Raw genomic sequence first — 10,475 nt, forward strand, 5'->3', positions numbered from 1 at the left:
TGTATAATGATGTGTTTGGAGGGAAGTGGAAGGAAAGAAACATTTTTTGAACATCTACTTTGTGACAGACTTTTGACATTCCATTATTTCATTTAATTTGATCCTACTAGACTGTAGTCTTCATAAGGCTACGGGTCATGCCTGTTTCATTTACTGCTGCATACTCAGTGCCTGTCACAGAGCCCCGCACCTAGCGAAAGCTCAGAAAGCGTTTAACCAATTTGATTTGAACACATGAGAAAACCGAAGTTCAGAGAGGTTAAACAAACTGAGATCAGACAGTTAAATTAGCAGCAGTTTTGTCTGCCTGGTCCCAAAGGCTGAGTTCTTTCCACGACACCCTGGAGATACACTGCTTTCTATCAGAACTACACAACTCTGCAACTCCTGGACTCTTAATTTATGTTTTTTCTTCTCTAGGTTGACATCTGGAAACCATTCTTAACAGCTTCACAAATGGAGAGCACTATCTTTTTTTATATTATTATTATTACTCTTTTAAATCCAAAGAATGGGGAAAGTGCTTCAGGGAGGAATCATGTTACCGGGTGAGGAAGGTCCACTGAGACACTTTTAGTGTCCCACAGAATGTCCCTTTAAGGGGGACATTTAAGGTCTGTAACATGTGGCTACTTTAATAGAGCTAAAAATTTGTCGAAAAAAATACCATTAAACATGATAGCATATAATGCCGTTAGCAACAGCGATGATTAATGCACATGGGATCGAACTGACGGGGGTGATGTGTGTAAACTGGGACATTCACCCAGTGCAAACCTGTACTAACCTATGAAGGACTATGATTGAAACTTCCACCTTGGGGCACCTGGCCGGCTCAGTCTGAGAAGCGTGGGACTCTTGATCTTGGGGTTGTGGGTTCGAGTCCAACATTGGGTGTAGAGATTACTTAAATAACTAAATAAACTTAAAAAAAGAAAAAAAAAACCCTTCCACCTCAACCTGTGACAGATGCTCCTCCAGCCTGAGCATTTCTGGAGTTGCAGTGTTTCTTCATCGTGGCTCTTAGACCCGGGCAAGAGCCCATGCTGGAAATGCTGCTCTGGGCTTCTTTCAGCCATGTCTTACCCTACAGAAGCCCACAGGGGCTAAGGAACATGCCCACCACTTTAATGACAGTGATATTTATTAAACACTTGAATGAGTGATGAAAAGTGATATCTTAAATTAGGCGTGACTTTCATCGCTAGGAGAGGATAAACAAAGTGGCATCTTAAAGCCTCCTTCCAACCTGTGGTTTGGAGCCTGGCCAGACAGTACGTGGAAGCAGACAATGACTGCAGGCATGAGCAATGCCCAACCTGTGCTCTCGGGGTACGCACAACCACTGTCTGCTTTTTGTTGAAGGGCAGAGGGTGTTGCTCCTCTTGGAGCCCCAGAAACTCCCAATTAGGTAGGGCATCCAACAGCAGCTTCTCTCCTCCTGGAAAGGTGAGAGCGTCCGTGGCTCCCCAGTCATGACTCCAGCATTGGGAAGAGGTCCTTGTAGGAATGGGGCACTGAGAGTGGGAGAGGGTCCTCTACTCAGAACCAGCTGTTTAGAATCCCAACCACATGTGTCTAGTTATACTTCTGCTTTTAACATTCCTCCAAGTGCAGTTAAATCTAGTGCTTGCCCTGTAATGAGAGGCAGCTATTTCCATCACCTTTGTGGGGAAAAAAATGGGAAACCTCACAATCAGGTAAGCAGCCCAGGCATAAATCCTATTGGTGTCAGAGCCAGGAAAACCCCAGTTTCTTATCACACGGTTCAATATAACATTCATGTGAAAACAACAATTTATGTAATTTATTCCTGTAAGATCAAGTCTGGCTTTAATGTATTCTACATCTGGTGTTGCTAATGGCTTATCCCCACTGATATATCAACTCGGTTTTGACACTCTTCCTTGTATTGTACTGTATTAGTCCTTTGGGATTTCTGTGTGTATTTCACTCATGTACCTATGTGGATGTGTGCGGCGAGCACACACTCTCAGGACTGCATGTCTATCAATCTTGTTTCTCCCTTTGAGAATCAAAAGCTCTTGGAGGGCAGGGATCATTTTGTCTTCATCTTCTGTGAACCATCATGACACAAAACAAAGACCTTCACCGAGTGGGTTCTCTATAAATACCATTGCATGGGACTAACAGCAATAATTTGAAATCTGAAATTCTCAATCTCTGAGTGCATATAATACCAGCATTACTTAAAGCCTAGGGAACTCCAGTCTTCCTTGCTGCAGTTAGCAGTGAGGAGACTGAGAACTTGCAAAGAAATACTAAATACCAAAAAAAGGATAGTAATTTGATTCAAAAAGAGCTGTTTTGAGGGACTGTTTTGTATAATAAACCGGAAGGCCAATGATTCTTGACATGTGACTGTCGTGACACATATTCATAAAACATGAAGACCCTCCTGACTGCCCCATCAGTAATTTCCAAACTGGGCTGTGTCCTTCCACACCCTACCCTGCAATGCTAGGATTGAGTGTGAGTGTGTGTGTGTGAGTGTGTGTGAGTGTGTGTGTTTTAATGTCTAGTTACAAAGTGTCTCATGATAATGGAAGGAGAGAAATTAATTTAGGACAAAATCTTTCCAATTCTATGCTGTTGAAACAGACCAATTATGCTTTTAAGAAGAGAAGCTTTAGACGTGCTAAGGGAAGGTGCCTTGGGTCCCTGACTTCTATCAGTGAAAATTATCCTTAAGGGAAGTCAGATCAGAGTATATCTAAACAAACTATTCCATTGGAACAGGGAGTAATCTAAACCAAAGGAAAACTATTTCTCTTCTCTTCTTCAAAGAGGAACAGATCTTTTACAGATAGAAAATAAACTGATGGAGTTCAAACCTCCACCACCACATCATCCCCCAGAATGTCCCACCAGAGGATTTGGTTTTAAGTAATGATTAAAATGACACTTTATGTTTGGGTATCCCTTGTCTATTTATAACTGATATACTTTTCCGTATCTTATTTCAGTCCTCATAACAACCTGTGAACTAAGCCTGTGGTTCTCAGACTTGGACTTCACAGACTAGTAAAATAACAACAGCAGAAGAGGGTGACCAACACAGGGCTACCGAGTCCTAATTTTGCCAAGCAAGGACATAAAAATAAGAAACTTATTAAATCACTAATTATGATGGCGTCATTTCATAAAAGGGGGATTTTCACCATCATTTCACAAAAGGGAAAGTTTCACACCACAGAAAAGACGTAATTTCGGAATTAAAGGCCTTTAAATTGAATACATTTAAGTTGGTAAAAAATTTACTACTTTGCTTACTACATTATTATTACAGGCTGCTGAAAATTTCAGAACCGACAGGTCTACAGAATGACTGAGAACAAGTGAAACAGGCATTTTCAGCCTCCATTAACAGATAGGAAGGCAGACCGGGAGGTTAAATATGTCGGTCTGCCAACGGGGCTCAGCTAGTGAGAGCAGAGCAGGGAACGTGAGCCCTGGTCCTCCAGCCTTAAGCCCAGGTCCATTTCCAGTGTAACATCGTCTTCTCTTGGCCTTGCGAAGAGACAGAACACCACACTTACATCTGGGTTAACCAGTTCCCCAAAGGATTAGATGGCCACTTACCACTCCGGTTGGTGAGGGAGTGTAAACGAGCCTCCTTTCATGTTTCTAGAGCAGCCCCTTTAAAGAGCAGCTCTCCTAGAGAGCCAACAAAGCCTGCTCCCAGGAAGACTTTTGTGGTCTTTAGCTAGACCTGTTCTTGTGCGCCATGAAATGCTCCAACATTGAAAATGCAGAGCATGAAGCCTCCTCTACACCCACAGCACTCAGTAGTTATTACTGTTACACCTATCACAGAGGTCAAGGGAAAAAGTGCAAAACTCTTTCATAAGCACCAAATACTTGTTTTAGGTCCCTCGGGATTCCTGGAGGCATGTTAATTCATTCTGAAAAATGAGAAAACCTTAAAAAGTCAAATTGTAGTTAGAATTTGGGCATTTCTCCTCCCCTCCCCCTCCCCCATTCGTACAGTCTTTTCCCTTCCAAACCTCTGCCAACTCTCAGGCCAATTCCAAGAGGGTTTTCAGAATTGGACTCTAAGTCCAGCCATCCCAACCCAAGACCGAACCTTGGGGACAACGTTTTTCCTTTTGTAGAAACCTGGATATGGCCCTTAGATTAGGCTGGAAAAGAAGCCCGGGTTGCAGGGGGGAAGGTTACAAACCAATATAACCCAAGGAAAACTTGCCAATAGGAGTAGGGTCCCCCGGAGAAATATGTGCTCTCTTTCTCTCCTGATGCTCAGCAGCAAAATGGCAACTTTGGGCTCTTTCCTTTGGCGCCTAAAAGCCCACCTCCCACTTCTCTATCCCGCCCCTACTGTGCTGCACGACTGAGCAGATATGACTGGATTGGCCCTGATGGGTAGGTTTTACTGTCCAGCAATATTTTAAGCTCCCAGCCAGACAGCTTTTATGAAGGGAGGGATGTTTGGAAAACAATAGGAGAGAGAGAGAGAGAATGGGAGAGCTGTGTTGGGCACAGAGGGGAGGAGGGTGGGGAAAAGCTGATGTGGGAAAGCTTAGATGGGCTTCTGTAGCCTCCAAAAGTGTCTTTTAGCAGCAGACCTGGCCTTCCACTGCAGAAAACCTCTGGCTTCTCTCCAGAGGGCCTGAGCCTGGGGATATTTTCCCATTGCCTTATCATCAGCTTAGAGGTCCTTGGGATGTAGGGACAGTAAGAGGTCACCTATATGCATCCCCCTGCCCCCAGTCAGGCAGTGTCAAAGCACGAAGAGTGGTGGGTCCTTTTCAAGGGTTGATCTATCATCCTCTACTGGGGGTTTGTTCTTGTGTCTCAAAGTTTCTTTCTTTGAAAGGAGCCTTAAGACTCCAAAGAATTTTGGTGCCATTTGTCAATATAATAACATTCCCCACCTTGTTTTACGCATAATTACAAATACTTTTGAGAAGCTGCAGAGTCAAGGGGATTATACAGTGTCAGCTAACAGTTTTAGACTCTCATGCCTCCGACTGTGAAATGGGATATGAGGTTTGGGTCACCAAGAAGCTCCGGGATGAAATACCTGTGTGGCCTAATGAGGAATGATGTTTGGGAAGCTAGCTTGGAGGGCATGAACACATGCTCTCCACCTCCCTGAGGCCCACTCTCTTTCCATTGTCTGGTACTGACCGTTGCACTGGTATGAAAAATGGTTGTATTGACCACTTTTTCCAAACCCCAAACTGGGGCATTTTATTATATAAGTTTATGTGTGGAAACAGGGGAGCAAAAACAGTTGTAACTGGGATTGTTTTAGGAAATCTACAAGGTATGATTCCTGAATGGAAGACACCTATGAGGGTAAACCAGGAAAAAATAATCTAAGTGCTTGCCTCTTCTCTACCCTCATTTCCTGTCCTTTCTGGTGTCATGGGCATATTGCATTTTGATGGTGGTGGTTTGAAGGGGGATGCTACCAAAATTGTATGAGTCTCAAATTACAATGTTCACTAGCCCAAGTCTTATTTACTTTAGAATTCTAATTTCTTTTAGACTTCAAATTTGAAGGAGTAGTCTAATTGGGATAGAACCTTCTAGAGAATCCCTCAGTTAAAAACAACTGGCCAACGCTGTTCCCGAATATCAATGAGGCAAGAAGGCAGAGGAGAGAGGGAAGGAAACCTAATCAGTGTTTCTTTTGAGAGCATTTGGTAAATGTTGATTCCTGAAGCTTGTGCTTTCTCTGAGATATTCCAGAAACTACAAACTGCTCTTCAGATGAATCTCTCTCCTCCAGGGCTTCCCAGGCTAACTTGGCTTATGTGGTAGAGCAGTCCCATCTCCTGACATCATTGTGTGACAGATGGTCGTAGAGGATGTGTTCGAGTCTGGAAAAATAAGGAATGTCTTCAAACCAACTATAGTCTCTCAGGTTTGGACAAATCTAGCTTTGTAATTTAGCACTTTCTTCGCTTATTTACTCCCTGGGTGTTGAAGACACTCTGCTAATAGTGCCCAATTGATTGAATTATTTTTGTTGTCACATCTTCTGTTTGCAGTCTTTGAAAACATAAGCACTCAATCCCTTATCTCTTGAGGAACGTTTTGAAAGAGGTGGGAGAGAGGCTCATCCCAGGCTCATCTGTCGTTAAGAGATGTCCTAACCAGCAATTAGAGTCAGTTTCTCAGGTCTTTCAGTGGGACGTCTTCTTGTGGTGGCTCTATTGTTTTATTTGATGTAAATAAAGCTCCAGAACATGGAACATAACTACATTCAAATGCAAATGCCACTTTTATGTTCTGTAATATGGATTATTAGATCACTGACGTTTTGGATAATTTAACAGTGGCATTCTTTTACCAGGGCGTGTTTAGGAAGCAGTGAAGTAGTTATGTGTGGGAAGATCATGGGATTTTCAGTGGGAAGACCTGGCTCTGGGTGTGGCCCTCTCACTTTTTATTTATGAGCAGTTTGCTCAGCCTCTCTGGGTCTCGGTTTTCTCAACTATGGAAGAGAGTTGAAAATGACTGCCTTTCCTGTTTTGTGAAAAGGCCATTGATCTAACACATGCAGTGCTGTGAATCCCTGTCCACTTGTTAGTTATGTTCACTGTGACCTCCTCCCCTTCTGAGTCTGGCTGTGCCCTGTGCCCCGGGGTCATGGGTTGGCTTGTTTCTAAGTGGGCCTTGATTATGGTCATAATATGCTTGCCTTCCATAGGGAAAATGTCAGAACTGGAAAAGACCAGAAGAAATTGGGGGCCTCAGTTCTCTCATTTTATAGGTGGGGAAGCCGGTTCAGGGTGGAAATGACATCCTGAGGTCGTGGTGTAGCTCTGAGGCCCAGGCACTTTCCATGGTTCTGGATGCCTCCATGTAGGGGGTATCGACTCACTCAGCAGCAGGCTCTTTAGGGAGAACCAGGTGAGCCCTAGCGTGGGTAGAAGGGCAGGCAGACAGATGTATGGGGCCTGAGGGGACAGTTCTCAGTCAATCCCAATGGCTGGAATTAGGAGGCACAGAATCTCTCTCTTCCAGCTGCTTGGGTGTGCAAGGGAGAATGAGTCTGTGAGAAACCCAGGACCAGGGGCTGTGAGTGGATTGGGTTATTTCCCTGAATGTCCAGGCCTGGTTCTGACTTCGTGGGCAATGTTTGGAGATTCATTGCACAAGCATTTTCTGAGCTCCCACCCCATGAGGTGTTTGGGACACATCAGTGAGTAAAACAGAGATTCCCCTGCCATAGCAGAGCTTATAGTCTAGTAGGGGAGGCAGCAGATTCTCATTAAACACAATAACTTAGGGAATGACACAGTAGGTTAGGAGGTGATAAGAGCTACCGCCCAAAGGAAAAGTCTGTCAAGGGGCAGGGATTGGGACAGCCAGTGGAGGAGAGGTGGTGCTCACACAGACCTCACTGAGAAGGGGAGGTTGAGCCCACGTTAAAGAGGGTGAGGGAGGGAGCTGGGCGGGTGTATGGGGGAAGAATAAGGCAGGCCAAGTCTTGCAGCAGCTGGGCTGGAACAGTGGGTGTGGACAAAAACTGCTGGGAAATGTAATTTTTGTCTCCTGATTGCTCATCCATGGATGGTTGGTTCAGCTTCACGTCTTTAAAACATCGACAACAGCAAGAAATGAGATACCCAGCCTCCATCGTGCAACTTTGCCCTTCTCTTCTGCCACACGCTTTTGCGAAGTGGTCAGTGTGGGCCTGGCACTGGGCTGGGAGCAGGAACTTGGATGAAGCCCAGGCCCTGAGGCGATGCCTAGCATGCGGAGTGTGCAGAGACACCTCACGCCCATCTGCTCGAGGAGAGGGAGGACGCGGAGGGGGCTCTGGTTTCCCAGGTCCCAATTCCCATGTCTGGTCTTAGAACCGGGGCCTCCGTCTTTTAGGAAGCTGAACAGAGAAGCAGTGACACACCAGGCTTTGGAGTGAGTTTGGTTCAGCATTGCCCAGTCAGCTGCCTGACCTCGCACCTGTGACTTTCCTCATCTCCTCCTCAGTTTCCTCCTGTGCAAAATGGGAACCAGCATCTCCTTAAAGAGTCAGAGTGATTCAGTAAAACAATGTGCAAAAACTGAGTTTAGTACTTGACATTCGGGGAGCACTTGCTAAGTAGTAACTGCCATTACTTTACCTCCTAGGTAGTAACTGCCATTAGCACTATTAGGAAAAAGGTTTGGCTACTCCCCAAAGGAGGCCGAGGGTTCTTTGCTTAAGCAGTGGCGGGATCACTGCTTGCTTTTCCTTGTTTGCGCCACCTGGAGAGGCCCAGAGGTGAGCCACGGCCCTCTCTGTCCCTCCTCCCTGGCCAATTTGGTTGTGAGCCAGAGATTCTTCTTTATCACAGCCATTTGGCTGAGATTCAAGGGCTCCTGTGCCCTGAGGGGCAAGGGGTGGGCTGGAGCGGGGGACAGGGGTCACTTTCACTGGGGAGAGGATTTCCCGCACAGACGGTTGTCAGGACAAGGCCGGGCACTCTATTGAACGGAGCAGCTCATGCATGAGAGCAGATTGTGCCAATTCTATAGAGCACGACCCCTCGGCCCTGGCTTCTCCTGCTAACAAAGTTATCTTTCCCAATCTGCTTAGGCAGAAGGGGACACACTTCCTGTCCTTGTGCTGGGCAAGCAGAGCAAGCAGGACCCAGGTCAGGCCTAGGGCTGGCTCTCGGCATGCCCCCCCCCAATTCCTCCCCTCTCCCCACTAAAAGTCTTGGGTTCTCCTCAGCTACCCGTCCGTCACCTTGGTTAGAGGAGTGTAGGCTGCAGAAAGCGGCCATTGGCTGGATCAGGACTAGGGAGTGTCCTGACATTCTAGCTGCCTGGGGAGGTGCAGAGAGAACATCCCAGAAGAGGGGGAGGGAAAGAGGCTGATGCAGGCTCAAATTTGCTGGGGTGGGAGCAGTGGTTGATGCCATAAGTCAGTGGGTCTCAAACGCGGTTCCCCATGTCAGTGGCGGTAGCATTGCCTGGGAACTTGTCAGGGGTGCGAGCCCTACCCCAGACTGACTGAAGCAGAAACCCTGAGGGTGGAGACCAGAAAACAGTTTTAAAAAGCCCTCCAGATGGTTCTAGTGCATGCGAAAATTTTAGAACTGCTGTTCAACGTAGCCCAGGCTACTAGAATTGGTTGTGCTGGCCCCCGTGCCCAAAATGTTTGTATCACAGCCCTCTCTTACTCCCCACTGCACTTCCTGACACCGGCTTCCACCACGAGGCCCTAGAAACCTGTCTTCGGGTCCATCCAGAAAACAAACCAACAACTCTTGCGGAGTTCCCTGCAGTCTCTCAGCTGCCATATTAGCCCATCCTACATATATAATGTCATAAGTCAGAAGGGGAGAAAAAGATTTTGTATATACATGGTGTAGGCAGCTGCTCACCTACACCGAGAGGTGGGCCGATTTGTCTCCATCTCACTGAGACTCAGCAAGGTTAAGTAATTTGCCCGCGGTCACAGAAAGAAAGGGGCCAGGCGAGGACTGGAACCAGATCTGCTTGACTCCAAAGCCCATGTTTGCTCTGGCTGTCCATGCTGTCGCCTTTAATTATGAGAGTCAGTTCTCCAGTGCTGACCTTTCAGAGCATTTGGGGTCTCCGGTCTTTGTGCTAATCAGTTAACATTTGCGTGTTTAAAAAAGGTTTTTTTTGGCGCCTGATTGGCTCAGTTGGTTAAGCGACTGCCTTCGGCTCAGGTCATGATCCTGGAGTCCCAGGATCGAGTCCCACGCCGGGCTCCCTGCTCAGCAGGGAGTCTGCTTCTCCCTCTGACCCTCTTCCCTCTCGTGCTCTCTCTCAAATAAATAAAAATCTTTAAAAAAAATAGAAAAGTTTTTTTTGTCCTGAAAAACCCACATAGCTGCAAATATTTTCTAAGTAGAGGCATTCACTTTGTACATATCTGTGTATTTTTAAAAAACGTACATACAGCATGAATGCTTGCACAATGAAAAGAATCAAACAATATAGGGACACGCAAGATAAAGAGTAAAGATCTCTGCTTACCTTCTTCTTCTCATCTCCTGTCACTGAAACCACGCTTAGCAGTTGGGTGTGTGTCCTTCCAGGTGCTTTTTGCTTTTTAAAGATACACTTCATATATACGTATTAATATCTGCCTAATATATCTCGATATCTTTGCTGTATATGTATACATCGTTTTAATGTCTGCAATAATATTCCATCATAAGGACATCCTGTAAATTTGTTCCGTCTGTTCTCTGTTGAAGGACATTAGGTTGCTTCCATGTGTTTTGCTACTCCAGACTTTCAAAAAATGATAAACATCTGTATGTACCTATTTTGGGGCAAAGGTAGGAATAGTTTTGGAGGATGTATCCCTGGAGGTAGAACGGATTGCTCAAAACATAGGCATGACCTGAAAGTCATTAAGTACCACCAATTGCTCTCAAAAGAGACTGCGCCCGACTATACCTACAGGCTCAGTAGAGTGTGGGAGCAGGCACTTCATGATCTAGTTTTACCAT

The sequence above is a fragment of the Eumetopias jubatus genome, unplaced genomic scaffold, assembly GCF_037043125.1.
Source record: "Eumetopias jubatus isolate StellerSeaLion01/CBP00866 unplaced genomic scaffold, mEumJub1_p1.0 scaffold_4, whole genome shotgun sequence".
In the NCBI taxonomy this organism is placed as follows: Eukaryota; Metazoa; Chordata; class Mammalia; order Carnivora; family Otariidae; genus Eumetopias; species Eumetopias jubatus.